Below are 21,708 nucleotides of genomic sequence, written 5' to 3'. Positions count from 1 at the left end.
AACCAACTTGGCTTGCAATAATACTAGCTCTAGTTTTTAATTCATATTAACAATATCATGACAAGCATTCTTAGCCATACAGCTCAGTATAGTTGTCTGTACGTTTTCCCTCTTTTGGACATATTCTTAGAAGTGGAATTTCTAGGTTAAAGGGTATGACTATTTTAAGGCTATTTCAGTCAGCTTTCCATTGCCATAACAAGATACCTGAGATAGTCAACCTACAAAGAAGAAAGGTTTATTTTGGCTCACCATTTTGGAGTTTTCAGTCCATAACTGATTGGTTCCATTGCTTTGGGCCTTTGGTGGCACAATACTTCATGGCAGGAGCACATGGTAGAAGAAGCCTGCTGTACTCATGGCTGGGTGCAATAGAGTGAAACAGAAAGGGCAGGCCCAACTATCCCTTTTGAGCCACACCTTCAGGGACCAGACCACCTTCACTAGGCTGTAGTTCTTTTTTATCCCTAAGTCAATAGAAGCCTTGTATTACATCTTTAAAATATCAAAAGTTGGGTAGAGTGCCTGCCTCACAATCATGAGGCCCTGAGTTCAAACTCTAGTACCACCAAAAGAAAAAAGTAAAAAGTAATATCACAACTTGGTCTTATAATCCAGTATCTTATTTCTGTATCTGGATAACTTAGATCTCATCAGCCTGCTGACCTGTTCCTTTTCCAGAAACATAGATGCCATTGAAGTTTTTTCTGATATCTTTATTTCAGCCAAATCAAACAGCTGAATTAGAAACAAGTTCAATGTCATTCCCTTCAAGAACTAACTCATCTTTCTGGGTTGAGATACTGAACAAGCATCTCTTATCCTCTTCTGAACTCTGCAGATGTATTTCTTCCTCAAGAAATTTTGGATTTGAACAAGAAACCCATTCTCCTGAAAATCGACATTGATGGGGAAGTGAGCACGCACAGACCTCATCTTGTAACAGAAGCCCAGTGTGACATACTTGATCACGTTCTGTACATGACTACAGACAGTGCCAGCAGTAGCCAGTTCTTTTCTATTTCCCCACCATTTGTCTCTTCTTTTTCTTTCCAAGGAGACTAAATTCTACACTGATATGATTAAGTCCGCCTAGAGGGTTCCTCTGGGACTCTTCACAATAACTGCATGTTCCTTCAAAGTGATGTCAACATTTTTGGAAGGTCAACAGTCTGCTTGCTGAGAAAGGTCTTCATTCTTGTAGTGATGTGGCAAGGCTATGCTCTGCTTCCTAAAGTTTCCACCACCTCTCAGTGTGCCAAGCTGAGGACTGAAACTTTTACACTTGGGTCCTTGGGGGACAGATCCAAACTATAGCACAGCCTGTTGATAAATTAGGTCAAATTATCTTTTTGGAAACCTAAGGATTTGTTTTAGTTTATGTTTCTATCAGCAGAGCACTAGAGTTCATTCATCCCAAACTATTGTGATAGTAATGATTTTTATATAAAAGACTTTCTAAAATATAATACTGTTTTTAGTGCTTTTTTGTTTTCATAAGCAGAATACTGATACTTGATTCAATATAACCCTTATATGAAAGACCTGAAATGTGCTCCACCTATTACTGTTGCCTGCCCTTGAGTTGAGAGTAGTGTTCTTACCCCTACCACTGCCTCTGTGGGACAGAGGAATCTTTTTACTTTGCTACTGGAGATTGAACCCAGGGCCTCCGCATACTAGAGAAGCAGTGCTCTACTCCTTGAGCTACTTCCTCAGCCCTGGGGCAGAGAATTCTTATCTGCCACTGAGAATGTCAGCAGGAAATATATGTTCTTTGTTACCTCAATTTCCTAATCAAGTTCACTATGCATTTCCCCATTAAGACACAGTGTTATAGTACTATTAACATATAGTCCAGCTGCATTGCTGTGTAAATAAACCTGCAAACCTAGCCATTATGTATAACATTCTTTCTGTGAGAAAATGCTTCATCTTCCAAATTTACTGAAAAGCAAGTATTCATAGAATCTATCTCGAATCAAATGTATTTATTCAACAAATATGTACTGAAGGCTTATTGTATATGTATAGAGAAATGTGCTTGGCACACAATGGATATTTCTTTTCTTAGCCCTTACATGTTGTTTTGGTCAGGGTAGGTTGCAGTTGTAACCCAGGGAGGAAACCTTGCTGGGTTGCTTTTGTTTATGCTAGCAAGGGACAGGGGGAAGGATATTCTGCAGAATTTTGGGGGCTAGGATTGAAGCTGTCCAGAAGAAACAGAAGAGAAAAACAGAGGAAAGGGAAGGAAATAGGAGGGTTGTAAAATGTAATGGGCCCTTTTAAGTTACAGGGGAAATAGGACACTGTATGTCTTCTAAGAATGAGTGGGGATGAATGCTGTCATCAATGTGTCATGTGTAGGAATATTAGTCTTTGCATATGCCTGCACAAATCTGACCTGTCAGTGTTTAGAACAATACCTACTGCTGTGGCCATATATCCAGACACACACACATACTCTCTCTTTCTCTCTGTACTGGGGTTTGAACTCTGGGCCTTGCTAGGCAGGTGCTCTACCATTTGAGCCAAGCTCCTAGCCAGAGACTCTTAAACCCATCCCATTGCTGATTCCAGATCTAATGGCCATTACTTTAGTTCAGGCCCTAATCATTCCTCTGAACTGTTCTTCCCCAGCAACATCAAAAGTAGGGGAAAAGGTGTACATTTTGGAGTCTCATAGGTCTGACTGAACTAGAGTCATATTGCACCATTTATTAGCTTCTTGGCAAAGCCCTCATTTCCTCTCTGAACTTGATGTCCTCTAAAAGAAGGAAAGTTTCATGTGCTTATTAGGATTAATGTGTTTTGAAATGCCTGGTGTGTGATAGGATCTCAATAAATCTTAATTCCTTTTATTCTTCCCTCTACCCATATTCCTTTTTTTTTTGGTGCTACTGGGGAGTTTTGGCAGAAGTTAGGGCTTTGTGCTTGCTGGGCATGTCATTTACCACTTGAGTCATACTCCCGGTCATTTCACTTTTTTAGTTTTTTTCTTTGAGGATCTTAGGCTTCTGCGTGGGCTGGCCTTGAACCTTGATCATCTGACCTCTGTTTTCCAAGTAGCTGGAATTGCAGGTCTGTGCCAATATGCCTGGCTTTTTTTTTTTTTTTTGATATAAGATCTTGCTAACTTTTGCTTGTGCTGGCTTTGAACTGAGATCCTCCTATCTCTGCCTCCTGAGTAGCTGGGATCACAGATGTGTACTGTTAGGTCCCCTTCCATCCATAGTTCTACCCACTACCAGAGTCATCTTCTATTTTTTTTATTGTGGTTCTGGGGATTGAACCCTGGGTATTGCATGATTTCTTGAGTTTGAGTTTAGATTTACCTATTTATTAGCTGGATGACCTTCAGAAAGTTATTTAACCTGTGTGCACCTCAGTTATCCCATCTATAAGACAGGGATAATTATACTGTTTAGCTCAAAGTTGTTGTAAGGGTTAACTGAGTTAATACATTCAGAGCACTTTTGAAAGTAGAGGAGGAGGTACCTGGGGATTTCCCTAGCTGCCAAAGGAATATAGATCATGTCGCACGGTGACCAGCAGCCTTTTCCATTTAGGGTGGTAGATGAAATGTGATTTTTTTGTTGTTTGTTTTATTTTGGTGGTACTGGGGTTTGAAGGTAGATAGAATATGAACGGAGGCTTTGACCCCACTGAAGGCACCTTTCCCCAGTTCCTCGCTCTTTCCCAACTCTATCTTTTAGGAATGCTCTTTTTTTTGCGGGGTGGTACTGGGGTTTGAACTCACAGCTTCACACTTGTTAGGCAGGTGCTCTACCACTTGAGCCACTCTACCAGCCCTTTAGGAATGTTCTTGATCTGTAAGACTGACTCACTTAAGCACTGAGATTTTGCTATTAATTTACTCAAAAATGTTTATTAGGTTCTTGCTCAGTGCAGAGTACTGTCCAAGCTGTTGGAATCACAGCAGTGATCCAAGTCACAAATAATAGCCAACATTTATTGAGTGCTTACTGTGTGCTGGGTTCTCTTTTGAGTACTTTATGTATATTAAGTTGTTTAATTTTCATAGCCCTTTGAAACAGTTATTTCCCCTATTTTACAGATAAGGAAACTGAGGCACAGATGTTAAGTAACTTGCCAAATGTTGCACAGCTAGCGAGCAGCAGTGATAGGAATGAAATCCAGGCAGTATGGATTTTGAGTCTATGTTTTTGACCATTATGCCTCCTTACTGGCATGGAGTTTACATTCTAGAAGGGGGGAGTCTGACAGTAAATGTAAACAAGGGAAGTGGACATCAAGTAACATAGGAGGTATGATAAAATAACAAACAAGGGATTGGGATAGAGGGACTGGCAGAGAGGACAACTTTAGGTAGGGGGTAAACGTTTAGGAAAAACAAATGGGATGTTACTGTTTTTTTAAGAATTAATTACTTAGAGCCTTGCTTGCTGTTCCAGACTTCCAAAAATGCCCTTTTGATGACTTGACTCCAGTGCTGCCAACACATTTTAATGTCTGTAATGAATGCAGCAACAGTTGATGTGCACTGATAGCTTACTGTGCATGAAGAAGCCATGCCAAGCAATTTGCACATTGTCTCCATTTATGATCACAGCAGTGCTATACCTGTTCTTTTTTTTTTCAAGTAAGAGAAAGTAGGAACTTAAAGAGACCAACTGACAAGTCCAGTCTTTACATTCAGCAAGTGACAGAGGTCTGATTTGAACCAAGGTAGCCTGATTTCAGAGCCATTGCTCTGAAGACCATTTTATAGATGAAGTGATTTGTCTAAGGTAACTTTTTTTGTGTGCTGCTGGAGATGAAGCCCAGGACCTGATGCATGCTAGGCATGTGCTTTACCACAGAACTACAACTCCAGTCTTTGTAACTCTTATTAGAAATAATAATAGCCAGAGCTGGGGGGTTAGCTCATTGGTAGAGTGCCTGGTTAGCATGCATGAGTGCCAAAATAAAGCTAGTTTTAGGGCCAGAAGTGGTGTACACTTCTGTAATCACCAGCTCCCTAGAGGTTGAGGCAGGAGGATTGCGAGTTTGAGCGACACCCTGCCTCAAAAAATAAATTCTAAACATTCGTGGTCTTCACAGTATCAGTGAAACTCACCTATATTTTGGAGGCTTTAAGATAGTACGTTTTAAGTCAACAAACTACCAGTGCTCTTTGATTTTGTCATCCAAAATTAGCAATTTTATTCACCAGAACTAAGATACATAAGATGATTCAGCACAAAGCTAGAGGCAGGATTTAAAACCAGGGCGTTTAACCTCAGAGGTAGAGTTGTTGCCCACACTCCTGCAAAGTAAATGATCATGTGCAGCTTATCTTTGCTCAGTGGACTGTGGGAAACCAATTTAGCGACATTACATGTGAACAATCCCTAAGTAATGCTTATGAAATAGTTTGAAGTTTTCTAAAACGTTTTGAATTCTCAAAAGCTGGATAAGGAGAGATTTTCTTCATAGATTTGGAGACAGAACAGAGGCATGGTCCAGAGAGAGAGCTCTGAGGTCAGATTGTCTAATTTTCACTCCTTGGTTTATTGATTCAAGTATGACTTTGAACAGGCATCTGTGCCCCCTCATTCCCGAGCCCAAGTTCCCTTAATTGTGAAACAAAGTATAGTATCTTCTTTATAAACTGAGTATGAGGACTAAATGGCACAACCTTACAGAGGGCTGGGCATGATGCCTTTTGGCCAGCCTCGGTCATCTTGGAAATGAACTGCTCATTCTTCATACATGGATCCAAAGGGACTCACCACTTCCAGAAATGCTCTTCTGATGAACAGTGTGCATGAAATTTAAAACATAGATTCCAGGCCAAGTGTGGTGGCACACACACCTTTATTTTTTTTATTATTATTCATATGTGCATACAAGGTTTGGGTTATTTCTTCCCGCTGCCCCCACCCCCTCCCTTACCACCCACTCTGCCCCCTCCCTCTCCCCCCCACCCCCTCAATACCCAGCAGAAACTATTTTGCCCTTATTTCTAATTCTGTTGTAGAGAGAGTATAAGCAATAATAGGAAGGAACAAGGGTTTTTGCTGGTTGAGATAAGGACAGCTATACAGGGAGTTGACTCACATTCATTTCCTGTGCGTGGGTGTTACCTTCTAGGTTAATTCTTTTTGATCTCACCTTTTCTCTAGTTCCTGATCCCCTTCTCCTATTGGCTTCAGTTGCTTTTAAGGTATCTGCTTTAGTTTCTCTGCGTTAAGGGCAACAATTGCTAGCTAATTTTTTAGGAGTCTTACCTATCCTCACCCCTCCCTTGTGTGCTCTTGCTTTTATCATGTGCTCAAAGTCCAATCCCCTCGTTGTGTTTGCCCTTGATCTAATGTCCACATATGAGGGAGAACATACGATTTTTGGTCTTTTGGGCTAGGCTAACCTCACTCAGAATGATGTTCTCCAATTCCATCCATTTACTAGCGAATGATAACATTTCGTTCTTCTTCATGGCTGCATAGAATTCCATTGTGTATAGATACCACATTTTCTTGATCCATTCTTCAGTAGTGGGGAATCTTGGCATTTTCTTTTCACAGGTCTTGAGTTGTTTAATTAATAGTTCTTTGGTTTTTCCTTTAATTACCATTTCATCTTCAAGTTTGAGATTCTGTCTTCTGTTTGTTCTATTCTGGATTGGCCTTCCGTTTTGTTTTGCAGTTCTGTTTCGTTCTTTTTTATGAGGTTTTCCATATCCTGGGTGGTTTCCTCTTTAATGTTGTCTATTTTTGTCCTGAGTTCATTTATCTGTTTATTCATCATGTTCTCTGTTTCACTTTGGTGTTTATACAGTGCTTCTGTGGTTTCCTTTATTTCTTCTTTTGCTTTTTCAAATTCTCTATTTTTGTTGTCTTGGAATTTCTTGAGTGTCTCCTGTACATTTTGGTTGACCCTATCCAGTATCATCTCTATAAAATTTTCATTGAGTACCTGTAGTATGTCTTCTTTTAAATTATTCTTGTGGGCTTCATTGGGTTCTTTAGCATAGTTTATCTTCATTTTGTTGGAGTCTGGATCTGAGTATCTGTTTTCTTCATTCCCCTCTGGTTCCTGTACTAATTTTTTGCTGTGGGGAAACTGGTTTCCCTGTTTTTTTTCTGTCTTCCCATCATTGTCCTTTGTGTTGTTACTGTCCCTGTACTGTGTGCAATTAAGTATTTTCTAGCTTGTAGTAACAACAAGGTAATATTTAGAATGGAAGGGTGAGAGGAGATGGAATGCAAGAAGTTAAAGAAAAGGGAAAAACAAATAGACAAGTAGGAAAAAGCAAAACAAGGAATCAAACAAGAAAGTTTCAAAGGTATAAACAGGGAGCGTTAGTGTACTAATCGACAGTAAGCTGAACAGGCCTTAGACAGAGAGAGGATTGAAAATAAAAAATAAAAAGACTAAAGATAAGAATAAAAATAAAAAATAAGTAAATGAAAGAAATATATATATATATATATATAAAAACAAAATAAAACAAAATGAAAAATAGAAAATAAAACAAAACAAAACAAAAAAAGCCTCCAAGTTCAAATGCAATGAAGTTTCAGTCTTAATAATTTGGGTGTCCGTCTCAGTCTCCAATCCTGGAGATGGTGCCTCAGACGTTGTTCAGTAGTTGTCTCATCAAAGGGGGCGCATAAAGTAGAACAAAACTTGTCCGCGTCTTCCCAAGCCGTCTGGGTGCAGGTGACTGGCGGCCCAGGGGCCTCCTGATTTCTCCGTTTAACGTGAAGTGGAGATGCTCTGCACCGGCTGGAGGAGTGGAGGGGTCAAAGTTTTGCCTCTTCTCGGTGGTTTTGCCTGCAAGGTGTGTCTCCAGCATCTCTCCAAGATTTCACTATAGGAGGCAGGCTTTTGCTTCCTCCCTCTAGCCGCCATCTTGGAATCTCCGCAGTTTTTATTTCTTTTCAGCTTTGTGACAAAGACTGTTAGGAGAAATGTTACTCTTTTGTACAAGGAAAATGTGATTAATAAGGTGTATTATCCCCAAAGCCTAATCCACACTTGACAAAATTGATACTTGACTTTATTAAAATTGAAAATTTTTCTCTGTAAAAGACAATGAAAGGACATGCCATAGACTAAAAGAAAATATTTGCAAATTACATTTTGACAAAGATATCAGAATAATTTTTTTTTGGTAGGACTGGGGTTTGAACTCATGGCTTTGCACTTGCTAAGCAGGCGCTGTACCTTTTTTAGTCACACCTCCAGTCCATTTTGTTCTGGTTATTTTATTATTTTTTTAAAAAATTTTTATTGTTGTGCTGGGTGGTACATTGTGGCATTTACAAAAGTTCTTACAATGTATCAAATAGATCATACTTGAATTCACCCCTCCACCATTCTCCTATTATTTTTTAAATTATCATATTATTGTTGTATTGGGGGTACATTGTGACATTTACAAAAGTTCTTAGAATATATCATAGTTGAATTCACCCCCTCCATCATTCTCCTTTATTCCCCCTACCCCATTCGTAGAATAGTTTCAGCAGGTTTCATTTTCCATTTTCCTACATGAGTACATAATATATCTACCATATTCACCCTTTTAAACCCTTCCCTTATGTCTTCCTTCCTCCAACTGGTACCAACCCCCTGCTCTGGTTATTTTGGAGATGAGGTCTCGTGAACTATTTGCCCAGGCTGGCCTCAAACTAATTCTCCCAATCTCAGCCTCTCAAGTAGTTAGGATTATAGGTGTGAGCCACCAACACCCAGCAAGAATAAAAATTTAAAGCCCTCAAAGTACCACAAATAACCAATTAGTAAAATGGGAGAGAGCTCTGAATAGACACTTCACCTAGAAAATATAAAAATAGCAATAAAAGAGATGCAAATTAGGCAAATGAAAATGAAAACCACAGTGACAATTGTAACAAATATTACCATACTGGTATAGAATGTTGGTAATGGGGAGCTCGTGCTTATCTAGGGGAAGGAAGTATATGGGAGATTTCTGTCCTTTCTGTTCAATTTTGCCGTGAATCTAAAAATTCTCTAAAAAATAAAGTTGAAAAGCGTAATGAGATATCACTACACATACATTATTAGGGTACGTAAAAATACAAAACAAAACTGGTAATACCAAGTGTTGGCAAGTGTGCAGAGCAGCTGAACGTCCATACATTACTGGTGGGAATGTAGAAGGGATACAGTCATCTTGGAAAACAGCTTGCCAGCAGTTTCTTAGGACATTCAAGCTGTATTTGCCATGTGACTTAGCAATCCTACTTCTAGGTGGCTAGCAAGATAAATGAAATCTTAGGTTCTCACAAAAAGCTTTCCCTCAGGACAGGAGGTATAGCTGTAGAGCATGTGCTTGTCTAACCTGGGCCCTGGGTTTGGTCCCCAGCACCAACCAATCAATCACCCAGTCAAGCAACAAATAAAAACAGCCCTGTACATGAATTTTTCTAGCAGCATTATTCAGCATTAGTCATCAAAAATTGGAAAAGGCCCAGTTCTTTCAGCTGGTGAAATAGATAAGCAGATTGTTGTGCTCTATATCACAACAATAAAAAAGGAACTGCTACTTCTTGATTCATGCAGTAACATAGATGAGCCTTAAAAATTCGTTTTGCTTAGTGAAAGAAGCCAGTTTTAAAAGGCTATATAGTCCATAATTCCATTTATGTGACAATCTGAAAAAAGCAAAACTTCAAGTAGGAAAAACAGTGGGTGCTAGAGTATAGGGTGTAGGGAGGTGTTGGTTATAAAGTAAAGGAATAGTTCGAGGGAATTTTAGAGGTTATGGGATGGTTTTCCTTGTCTGTCTTTTTCCGTCTCCCTCCTTCCTACCACCTCTCTCTTGGTAACTTTCACCAAATCAATGACCATGTGGTCAGTGTTAATATTTAGTATGGTGTGCCAGCTCTCACAGGTAGGAATAAATAAATATAATATAAATATATGATTTCTCACTTCACTGTAATATGCTGGCTATGCTAGATAAAGTTACCACTGCTTCAGCTTTCAGTAGACCATTTGTGTAAGTTAATGATAAATTTTGTGAATGTAATACCTACTTAAGTTCCTTGAACTCTGTTACAGAAAAGAATTCATCTTGCAGTCCAGGCAGCCCAGGATGGAAGGTAAATACTTTCCTTTTATTAGTATCTTGAAGTGTAAACTTTATAGAGAATAAGATTTTAGGCTCTTTTCTTTTCTTTTTTTTGAGTGCTGGGATTGAACCCAGAGTCTTGCAAATGCTAGGCAGGCCCTTTATCACTGAGCTACACCTCCAGCTCTAGTATCTTTTTTCTTAAAATTTAAGTCTCTTTGTAAACATTAGGTGTCATAAGACCCTTGTGAAATAGCCTGTTAGACCTAGACATATCCCAGAATTCTTAAAGGAATAGGGTAAGCAAAATGGGATTTGAACTTGTTTGTGGACCATACATGGATAGTGAGCTTTTCTGGGTTTAACCTCACAGGAGGTATTGCCCTATTTATTTTGATAAATAATGTATGCTTATTGTAGAAAACTTTGCAAAGTATAGCAAAAGATTATGATATTACTACCAGAATTACCACTTCTAAGGTAACTGTTTAGTTTCCCAAACTTTTTTTTTCTGTACTAGGGTTGGAACCCAGGGCTTCACACATGCTAGGCAGGCACTGAGCTATACCCCAGCCAAAGTCTTCCAAATGTTTAGTCTTTTATGCAAAATACATGTCTCTCTTTTAGTCTCTTTTAAAAAACAAAAACATAAACTCATAATTTAATATATCATTGACTGTTTTTGTGTCTTAGAAAATTTAAATTTAATAGCCACATACTATTCCATTGAACACATGGACTATTCTTTTTTTTTCCATTTTTATTGTATTATTGTTGTACTGGGGGTACTTTGTGACATTTACAAAAGTTCTTACAATATATCATAGTTGACTATGGACTGTTCATTATTTTACCAGTCCCCATTTTAATAGTCATTTTTACTTGTATCCATTCCTCCTTTTGTTCTGATGAATATTTCTATATTTACATCTTTGAGCTCTCCATCTATTTCCTTAGGTTATATTCCTGAAAGCAGTACAGCCAGAATAGAGTGGCACTTTTTTAAACTTATTTTTATTATAAAAGCAGCATGTATAGTCATAGTAATAAAAAGACACAAGGTACAAAAGGCAAGAGCTTAAAAAGTAAAATGCACCAACTGTTCAGCTTCCCCAAAAGAAATTGTAAAATATGCAGATAAAGTTTGTTAATTTACATATTTTATATAATTCATGTGTGTTAAACGATAAGTTTGTTTTCCTGTGACATCCACTCTCACTACAGAGTTGACTGAGTATTAACATATTAGAGACTTTAGTAAGATTGGCAGTTGAATATATCAAAATTAATCACTTATACACTGACAATTATCATCCAGAAAATACAGTGATAAAAGATTCCACTTATATAGTACCTCCACATTCCCCTGAAAAAAAAACTAAAAAAAAATACTCAGGAATAAACTTAATGAGAAATGTGGAGGAAGAATCAATGTTACAAAAAGAGATTAATTCTATCCAAATTAGACTATAAATTTATGTGATTTTGAAGTAGGGAGATTCTTACACAGTAGTCCTAAGGTTCATGTGAAAGGCTAAACATTTGAGAATATAAGGGCAAATTCTGAAAAAGAAGAGTGATAAAGGAAATAGGCCTCATTAGATAGGAAAATGCATTAAAAGGTTAAAAGGAGCATTGTAAATGTAGTCAACAATAATGTATTGTACACTTAAATTTGTTAAGAGGGTATATTTCATGTTACTTTAATTTAGTTTTTTCTTCACCCCCCCAAAAAAAACCCACTGTACTAAAGTAGAATAAAAGATCAAAGGAATAAAACATTTAGAAAGAGCTCTCACAATAAATAAGAACTTAGTATATGTCTAATAGTGGGAGCATTTCAAGTAGGGAGGAAAGAGTGGCCCATTTAACAAATGGCTTTGACACAACCAGCTCATGATTTTGAAAGTGTGATACTTAAAGCTTCTGCACAGGGGGGGAGAATCCTACAGTCAGATAAAAAGATAAACAAGAAGCTGTGAAAAAAGATGAGCTATATATGACAGGCAAATGATGAGCGTTTTTAATATATGAGGGTCTTTTTTTTTTTTGCAGCACTGGAGTTTGAACTCAGGGCCTCATGCTTGCTAGGCAGGCGCTCTTACAACTCGAACCACTCCACTAGCTAAGGGTCTCTTACATATTTCCAACAAACAGGAAAGACTCAAAAGAAAAGTGGTCCATGGAAATAAATAAGGAATTCAGAAGCAAAGAAATACAAATGTTCAGTTTCAAGTTATCAGAGAAATAAACATGATCATTTTCATATAACAGATTGATAAAGCTAATTTTTTTTGTGATGCTGGGGATTCTATCCAAGGCTTTATGCATGCTAGGCAAGTACTCTATCACCGAGCTACAAAAAGAATTTTAATCATACCTGCAACAGGCCCTGGGTTTGATCCAAAGCACTGCAAAAGCACAAAACAAAAAAATAGAAGTTGATGTAAGTGTGAGTGAATGGACATTCTCTCAAACTGTTAGTGGAAGTTAAAATGCTATCTTTCTGGAGGACAATTTGATAGTAGCATCGAAAGCTTTAAAAAAGTAGTAATCTCTGTAGTATAATTTGAAGTCTGGTTTTATAATACTTCCAGCATTGCTTTGGCTATTCTGGGTCTTTTTGTGATTCTATATGAATTTTAAGACTGATTTTTCTATTTTTCTGAAGAATGACATTGGGATTTTGATGTCTAAACCCAAAATGGTGATGAGGATAGTAATAATAATGGGACATGAATGTATATGGGGGACTTTGTGGGGGCATTGGCAGGAGAGGGAGGGGGAAAGAAACAGTGAAGAGGATCTAACACACACACACAAAGACAGCATAATGAAACCCGTCAAACACTGTTTGAAAAAGTGGGGAGGAGAGAGGGAATAAAGGAATATGTTGGAGGGGGTATACTTGTTCAAAGAACACTGTATGCATCTATGAAATTATCACAATGAAACCTCTCAATTTACTATTGTATGCTAACTGAAAGAAATAAAAATTTTAAAATGTAGTACTCACCTCTTTTGAGACAGGGTTTCACTATGTCACCCAAGCTGACCTCAAACTCATGATCATGCTTCAGCCTCCTGGGTGCTAGGATTATAGGAGTGTACCTCCACACCCAGTCACCTCGTTTAATGGGAGTATAAATTGATACAGTTTTTCCAGAAGGCAATCGGGCACTAATTATCAAAGTTTCAAATGTACATACTCTTTGACCTAGCAATTCCACGTCTAGGAATTTTATCTAAAATAAAGACCACATACAAGAATATTCCCTGAAGCAGTATTTGTAAAAGCACAGAACTTAAAATAGTCTAAATAGTATCAAAAAGGAAGTAAAATATGGCATATCCACACAATGGAATATCATACAATAATTTCCATAAAATCATAGGTCTATCTTTGAAGTAGTTAAGTGGTTTATTTTTTGTGGTGCTGTGGATCAGTCCCAGGCCTCACACATGGTAGACAGCACTACCACTGAGTTACAGCCCCAGCCTCAATTTTGCTTTGTTTGGTTTGATAGAATATATATATAGAGAGATATATATATAGTTCATTTGTACATTTTTTGGTGGCACTGAGGTTTGAATTCAGGGTCTCATGCTTGCTAGTCAAGCACTCTACCACTTGAGTCATGGCCCCTAGCCCAAGAAGTCTGTATTTCTTGATACAAAATGTATAAGATATATTAAATAGAAAATATAAAGTGTAAAATATTACCTGTAGTATTATTCCATGTGTATAAAGAGAATAAAATGGGATATTGGCATTACAGAGGCCTGAAAATGCATTGTGAAAAATAAAGTTTTAACTGTATCTTCAGAACATAATTTAGGAATGATTTTTTTCAGTTTTTCCAGTTGCCTTAAAAGCTCTATTGAGTGGATATGAGAGTTGACATCACATGCTGTGTAATCTAAATGTAAAATGTCTTTATATTGGATACTTTAAAGGTTATGAGAATATGAGAATAAGATCATTATGTTTCTTGGCTTATTAGTTAAGTATATTGCACTAACCGAATTTGTTTCTCTGAGAACAGTGTCACCCTATAGGCCTCAGGTGGAAGGGACAAGGTAGAAATTCAGGTATTTCAGCCTTTTGAGTGGAAAGAATGGTCAGAAAGGAGCTCTATCACTTTTCTCATTTTTAGGTAGGGTGAAATGGCCATAATATCTTAGTCATCATGGTGATAAGACATCTCAAGTTATTTTGCCTAGGGCAGATTTACTGATTTTTTTGGTTGTTGAATTGAGTCTAAAAAAGAATACTCTGTCAACTCCAAGCCCTCGTATTTTCTTCTAATGTCAAAATCTTCATTTAGCATATAAATCTTGGCATGCTAATTTTCTTTTATGTATGCTTATGCTTTTTGCTGACTTGCCGGGTTGGAACGTAACTTCTCTGTGCCTTATTCCTATTTTGATGTACATTATATGTCCCTAGTTTTGGAGGAGAAGACAATTCAATTTGGTTTTAGAAACTTTACAGATTCCTTTTCCTCCAAGCCACCCCAAGATCAGGTTAGAATGTGGTGGGCGCTGTTCTCATCCCTAACACTCTCCAGCAGACAGTTTAGGGATTGCCTGTTCCTTTTTTGCTGAGAGTGTTTCTTCCTAATCACAGTTGAATTTTCCTAGGGTTTAAAAACTAATCATAGTATAAATTGCTGTTTCAGCTTGCTTTAAATTCTCCTGTGATTGAAGAAAATTATGTTTCAGTTTTTCTTCTTTTTTGTTTTTCTTCAGTCTACTCTGTACTGGGGTTTAAACTCAGGGCCTCATACTTGCTAGTCAGGTGCTGTACCACTTGAGCTATGCCTTCACCCCTTCTTTCTTCTAAGATTAAGGTTAAATAATTTTATAAATTTAAAGATTAAAGAATCACATTCAGGGTCTGGGCATGATGGCATATACCTGCAAAATTAGTGAGACCTCCGCACCTCAAACTTCAAGCTGGGTGTGGTTCTGTGCTCCTGTAATCCCAGCTACAAGGTAGGTATAGGTTAGGAGGATTGTGGTCTGACTCTGGCCTGGGGAAAAAATGTGAGACCCTATCTGAAAATAATTAAAGCAAAACAGCTTGGAGGCGTGGCTTAAGTAATAAAACCCATGCCTAGAAGGCACAAGGCCCTAAGTTCAAACCTCGGAACCTCCCCCCTCCAACACACACACACAAGAATCACATAAGAATTTTTTTTTGGTGCATTCTCTATCAGTTCTCTCTTACTGTTCTTTTTTTTTTCTTTTTAACTTCCTTTATTTTCTACAATGACTTCTTTGTCACTGTTAACCTTTGCTCGATCCTGTGTTTTAAACAGGAACTGCATGTGACCTGCTTCCTCTTGTATTTAGAGAAAAGACATCTATAAGGGCTTAAAACTTTAGAAGAAAATCAATGCATCTTATTCAAGCAAAGAAAATGGTCAATTTTAGCTTTTCTTTAGTTTTTCTGAATACTAAAGTAAAACATACATACTTCAATAATCCAGAAGTGTATGAAAAGAAGTCACCCTAAAAGGTAATCCCTGTTAAGTCTATTGCAAGTGCATTGCAGTTTATCTCTTTTCTTATTGATAGACATTTAGTTTCCAAGTTGGTTTTTTTTTGGGGGGTGCAGAATCTTACTATGTAACTCAGGCCAGCTTCAAACTCATGATTCTCCTGCCTCAGCCTCCCAAGTAGATAGAATTACAGATGTGTACCACCATGCTGGCCTCTAAGTTATATATTTTTTGGCAGTACTGGCATTTGAACTTAGGGCTTCATGCTTGCTTGGCAGGTGCTATAGTGCTTGAGTCACACCTCCAGTCCTTTTTCCCTCTCATGTTGTTTGAGATAGGGTCTTTGCTTTTGCTGAGGCTGGCCTGGACCATGAGTCTCCTATTTTACATTTCCTTCTGTAGCTGGGATGATAGCTGTTGGTTGAAATAGAGTTTCATGAGCTTTTTGCCCAGGCTGACCTTTTACTATGATCCTTTCAGTCTCAGCCTCTCTAGTAGCTGGGATTATAGGGATGAGCTACCAGTGCTTTGCCCAATTTTTTTTGTTGTTGTTGTGTTTGGTGAGATTGGGGTTTGAACTGAGGGCTTCACACTTGCAAAGCAGGCACTCTATAGCTCGAGCCACATTTCCAGTCTGTTTTGCTCTGGTTGTTTTGGAGATGGAGTTTTTATGGGCTGGTCTCGAATACAGCCATGAGCCACTGGCACCTGGCCAATTTGTATTTTTAATTCAAATAGCTCTTAGTTTAACAACTGAATTATATGTCAAACAAAGAGGGTTATAAATTAGAGTGTGTACTATACATGGTCAGCACGAATAAATGTGCACATTGCAGGAGGGTGTATAATTATTTATCCCTAGTTTTTTGCACATACTTGGTATAAAGTCCCAAGGGATGGATTGATCATCTTTCCAGGTGCATATGATGAAGCCCTAACTGGTAGACAGCATATGTGGGAAGGTGGGGCCACCTGGCTCTTTCCTAGGGTGATCTCTCACTTGTTGTCTGGCTGAACAGGCCATGCTCAAGTCTGCCAATGTCTGGCTGAACAGGCCATGCTCAAGTCTGCCAATGAGAGTTAGTTTTGTGGACAATTATGTCATTCCTGATGGTTTTTCACTTTATAAAGCTTTCTTAACCTGTATTTTAGATATGATTTAGCTCACTACTACTAAACATCAGTCTGTTGTGACAACTCTTGATTTTGTATGTGTAGGCCAGAGTCCCAGTAGGTAAATGTACTAAGATTGACCAGAATTGTACAATAAAATTACAGAGCCAAATATTAGCAGAAGTATAATTTGTCAAACTGTCTCAGTAGGTCAACACTGAAATGATAACTTGTGAGTTACTAGCACATGTTATTTTCAATGAAAACTTCAAAAAAATGGGCTAATTTTTTTATTGTTTGTGGTTTCCGATGGCATACAATTTGATATGATCCCATTTGTCTATTTTTGCTTCTGCTGCCTGTGCTTTTGGAGTCTCATCCAAAACAAAATCATTGTCCATACTACTGTCTTAAAGTGTTTCCCCTGTTTTCTTACAGTAGTCATAGTTTCAGATATTATATTTACATCATTGATCCATTTTGAGTTGATTTTTTGTAACTGGTAAGACATAGGGCTCTAGTTTAATTCTTCATTCAGTCTTTCAAGCATTATTGAAGATGCTTTCCTTTCTCCACTGTTTTTTGTAACTTTCATGAGAGTCAGTTGACTGTAGATGTGTGGATATATTTCTGGAATCCCTATTATGTTCACAGGTCTACTGTTATTTATTTATTTATTTTTCGGTATGGAATTTGAACTCAGGGCCTTCACCTTGAGCCACTCCACCAGCCCTATTGTTTTTTTTTTTGGTGAAGGGTTTTTTGAGATAGGGTCTCGCAGAACTATTTGCCTGCGCTGGCTTCGAACCTCAATCCTCCTGATCTCTGCCTCCTGAGTAGCTAGGATTACAGGCATGAGCCATCAGCACCCGGCTTACTGTTGGTTTTTATGCCAGTAACATGCTGTCGTGGTTACTGTAGCCCTATAGTATGACTTGAGATCAAGTTATTGTGATTCCATTAGCTTTATTCTTTTTTATTAAAGATGTCTTTGGCTAAGCTAGACAGTGGCTTGTGCCTGTAATCCTAGTTACTTGGGAGGCAGAGATCCTGAGGTCATGGTTCAAGGCCAGCCCAGGCAGTTAGCGAGACCCCAAGTCAACAAATCAAAAGCTGGGTGTCAGGTGTGTGCATCTGCCATCCCAGCTACATGACTAGCATAAACAGGAGGATTGGGATCCAGGCCTGCCTACGCATAAAAGCCCTATTCGAAAAATAACCAAAGCAAAAAAAAAAAAAAAGAAATAAAAAAGGGCTGCAGTGTGGCTCAAGTGGTAGAGCACCTGCCTAGCAAGTACAAGGCCCTGAGTTCAAACCCAAGTACTGCCAAAACATGATTGCTTTGGCTAAAGAATGTGCCACACACACATACATACATACACTTTTTTTTTTGGTGGAAATGGAATTTGAACTCAGGGCTTTGCACTTGCAAAGCAGGTGTACTATCACTTGAGCCACACCTCCAGTCCGTTTTGTTCTGATTATTTTGGGGATAGGGTCCTGTGAACTATTTGCCCAGGCTGCTCTTGAATCAAATCCTCCCAATCTCAGTCTCCCAAGTAGCTAGGATTATAGGTATGAGCCACTGGCACCGGGCAAAAGAATATATATTGAAACAAGTATTGTTAGCAAGCTGTTACATGATTAAAAGGGAATAAAGGAAAAAACTGATTAATCCAAAAGAAGGCAAGAAAGGGAAAAAAAGGGCCAATAGAAAACAGAGGAAAATGATAGATATAAATCCACATATACCAGTAGTCATACTAAATGTACAAGCAGCAAGTAATACAGTTCAGAATAGAGGTTGTAAAAAGGTTTCATTTTTTAAATTTGTAGTCCTGAAGATCAAACCTAGGTTGTTGTATGTTAGCATGGAGCTATACCCCTGCCCTACAATAAGACATTTTTTAAACATGTTTTTGGCAGTACTGAGGTTTGAACTCAGGGTCTTAGCCCTTGAAAGGCAGGCACTCTACCACTTGAGCCATTCCACCAGCTCAAAGAAGACTTAAAAACCAAACAACTAGTTGGGCATGGTGGTTCATGCCTGTAATCCCAGCACTCAGGAGGGTTAGGCAGAAAGATCATAAGTTCATGGCCAGCCTGGGCTACAGAATGAGTTCTAGATCAGCCTGGGATATATAGCGAGATCCTGATTCAAAAAACAAGACAAAACAAAAATACCCCAGCTAAATGCTGTTCACATAGATACACTTTGAACTTCATGCAGTTTTGTTGGTCTGAAGTGCATTATGAATTATTTGATTCTTGTGTAGGAAGCATTTATTATAAATGCTTAGGTGGGTTTAAGACAAATATTTGAATGAGTAACTTTTAATGATAGAGGTCAGTTCCTCTGGTATTATTTTTTCAAAAAATATACATAATGAGTTGTTGAGGATGATAGAATATTCTGTTTGTGGATTCTAGATGTTGCTCACATCATCTTACCTGGTCATTTCACCTTGTTTAGTACTTGTGGGCCACTATTGCTTCATGTTTACTTGGCTACTGAAAGCACAATTTACCCCTTTAGTGTAATCTTACTACTTTTAAAAGAAATTTTAGAGAAATGTGTTTAAATCTGAATGCTAAGTTTTTGAAAAACTAGTATATAGAGTATTCACAACATTTCATTTTTTATATTTTTATATCTACTCTGAAGTAGGGACTCAGTAAAGCCTAGGGCAACCAGTAATGACCAGTTTTATGTTCTTATCTAGATCCATTTGAACTCATTACAAATTATTGTACTAACTCTGAGCTATTCATTCATGAAATATAACTCAAGACAATAACATTTCCCATTTGAAGTATGTCTTACAACCAGTTCTTGCTAGAAATTCAGAATAACAAGGAAATTGTTGAGAAATATTATAGTACATTATAAATGAAATGAAATAAGGACATGACTGATAATGAAGAGTTATATAATTTCATTTATTTTGTATTTTAGTTTCAATTTTCCAAGTCTTTATTGAAATTTCTGAGGTACAAAAAAGAAGTGTGGGGCTGGGAATGTAGAGTACTTGCCTAGCATATGCAAGGCCCTGAGTTCTATCCCTAGCACTGCAAAAGACAAACAAAAAAAGAATATTCATCAATTTTAAACTGAGTGTGGTGCACACACCTATAATTCTAGCACTCACCTATAAGCCCAGTACTCGGCAGACTGAGGCAAGATGATTGTGATTTTGATGTAAGCCTGGGCTATATAGCAAGACTCAAACAAAGAAAAAGTATTGTCACCACTTCACACCTATTAGGATGGCTACTACTAAAAATCCCAGAAAATATCAAGTGTTAGTGAGGATGTGGAGAATCTGGAAGCTTTGTGCATAGCTGGTAAAGTGTAAGATGGCCCATTCATGGTGGAAAACAGTACAGTGTTTACTAAAAATAGAAACAGATTTACCATATGATCCAACAGTGCTACTTCTGGGTATATACTCAGAACAGAGACTTGAGCATGTATTTATATATCAGTATTTATTGCAGCATTCTTTTTTGTGATGATTCTGGGATTTGAACTCAGGGCTTCTTGCTTGATAGGCAGGTATACTCTACGACTTGAGCTACTCCACCAGTCCTTTTTGCTCTGGTTATTTTGGAGATATGATCTTCTTTTTTGCTTGGGCCAGCCTGGTCCATGATCCTTCTGTTTAAGCTTCCATGTAGCAGGGATGACAGACATGCACCACTGCACCCAGCTACTGGTTTAGATGGGGTCTTGCAAACTTTTTGCCTGGGCTGGCCTTGAATCGTGGTCATCCTGATCTCTGCCTCCTGAGTAGCTAGGATTACAGGTGTGAGCCACCGGTGCCTAGCTAGCATTATTCTTAATAGCCCAAAGGTAGAAGCAGCCCAAATGTTCTGACTCATCTAACCAGAAATGGAATTTATTGGTAGGCTATTAGATTGCTTATAGACTCAACAGGAAGGATGGTCAGCCAGGGTTGGAAAATGGGTAAGAACCCAGTGAAGCTAAAACAGGCCAAGTCACACTTGAGGAATAGTGTGGTGAGGACTTCTTCCCTTGCACTGGTTTTCTCAGATAAATGGATAAAGAAAACGGAACATATATATTCAGCCTTAAAAATGAGTTAAATTCTGACCCATGATACCACATGGATGAACTTTCAAGACATTATGCTCAGTGAAAGATGCTAGCCACAGAAGGACAAATATTGGATGATTCTATTTATAAAAGGTACCTAGAGTAGTCAAATGCATAGAGGTCCAAAGTAGAATGGTGGTTATTAACTAGGACAGGAGAGAGAAGGAATGGGATCTTACCTTTTAGTGGGTAAAGAGTTTTAGTATGGTACCATGAAAAGGTTCTAGAGGTTGATGGTGGTGATCATTATACAAGACGAATGTACTTAATGCCACAAATCATACACTTCAAGAGGAATAAAATGACAAGTTATATGTTATGTGTATTTTTAGCACAATTGTAAAGAAAACTAAAAAAAAGTGTCTGTCTTTCTTAGGAAACAGTAATTTTGCTATAGCCCATAAATGTTTTCAGAGAAGGTACAAATGTATTATAGAACTGTGTATGAGGAAGGTCACCTTTGACTTCCACTGAGTATTCTAAATGGCAACAGATTAAACATGGTAACACAGCATATTGGATATATCCATTTATAGTAGACTATTTCAGTTGGTGGTGGCATAGGACAAATACCAGGGAAATTTCAGTGACAAGAACAAAATGGAAGTCACATGTTCTCCTCTTCATTCTGTGGTACAGTACAAAGACTTCCTGCACAGAGGATAGAAACTTGGTAGAAACTCTCCTAACCATTCAGTGGTTGGGCAGGTGAAGAAGGGAATCATAAAAATTAGGTATATATAGCCTAGTCATTTTTTTTTGCAGTACTGGGGTTTGAACTCAGGGCCTTGAACACCTTGAGCCACTCCACCAGCCCTTTTTTTTGGTGAAGGGTTTTTTGAGATAGGGTCTCTCGAACTATTTGCCCAGGCTGGCTTTGAACTGTGATCCTCCTTATCTCTGCC

At 38.1% G+C, this 21,708-nt stretch overlaps 1 protein-coding gene and 1 pseudogene across 2 annotated transcripts in view; one reads left to right on the top strand and one right to left on the bottom strand.

Moving 5' to 3' along the window:
• Atp7a (ATPase copper transporting alpha) overlaps nt 1-21,708 on the top strand; it is a 116,702-nt gene that overhangs the window by 17,558 nt on the left and 77,436 nt on the right. Inside the window, exon 2 of one of the 2 annotated variants that reach the window (XM_074063449.1) lies at nt 10,057-10,097. The exons of the other annotated variant lie outside the window; for it this stretch is intronic. The gene's annotated coding sequence lies outside the window, so the exon portion shown is untranslated. The remainder of the gene's footprint in view (nt 1-10,056; nt 10,098-21,708) is intronic. 2 annotated transcript variants of the gene reach the window in all.
• LOC141419456 (large ribosomal subunit protein uL6 pseudogene) lies at nt 644-1,196 on the bottom strand (annotated as a pseudogene).

Source organism: Castor canadensis, chromosome X (genome assembly GCF_047511655.1).
Source record: "Castor canadensis chromosome X, mCasCan1.hap1v2, whole genome shotgun sequence".
In the NCBI taxonomy this organism is placed as follows: Eukaryota; Metazoa; Chordata; class Mammalia; order Rodentia; family Castoridae; genus Castor; species Castor canadensis.
This window is presented reverse-complemented; position numbering and strand designations above follow the sequence as displayed.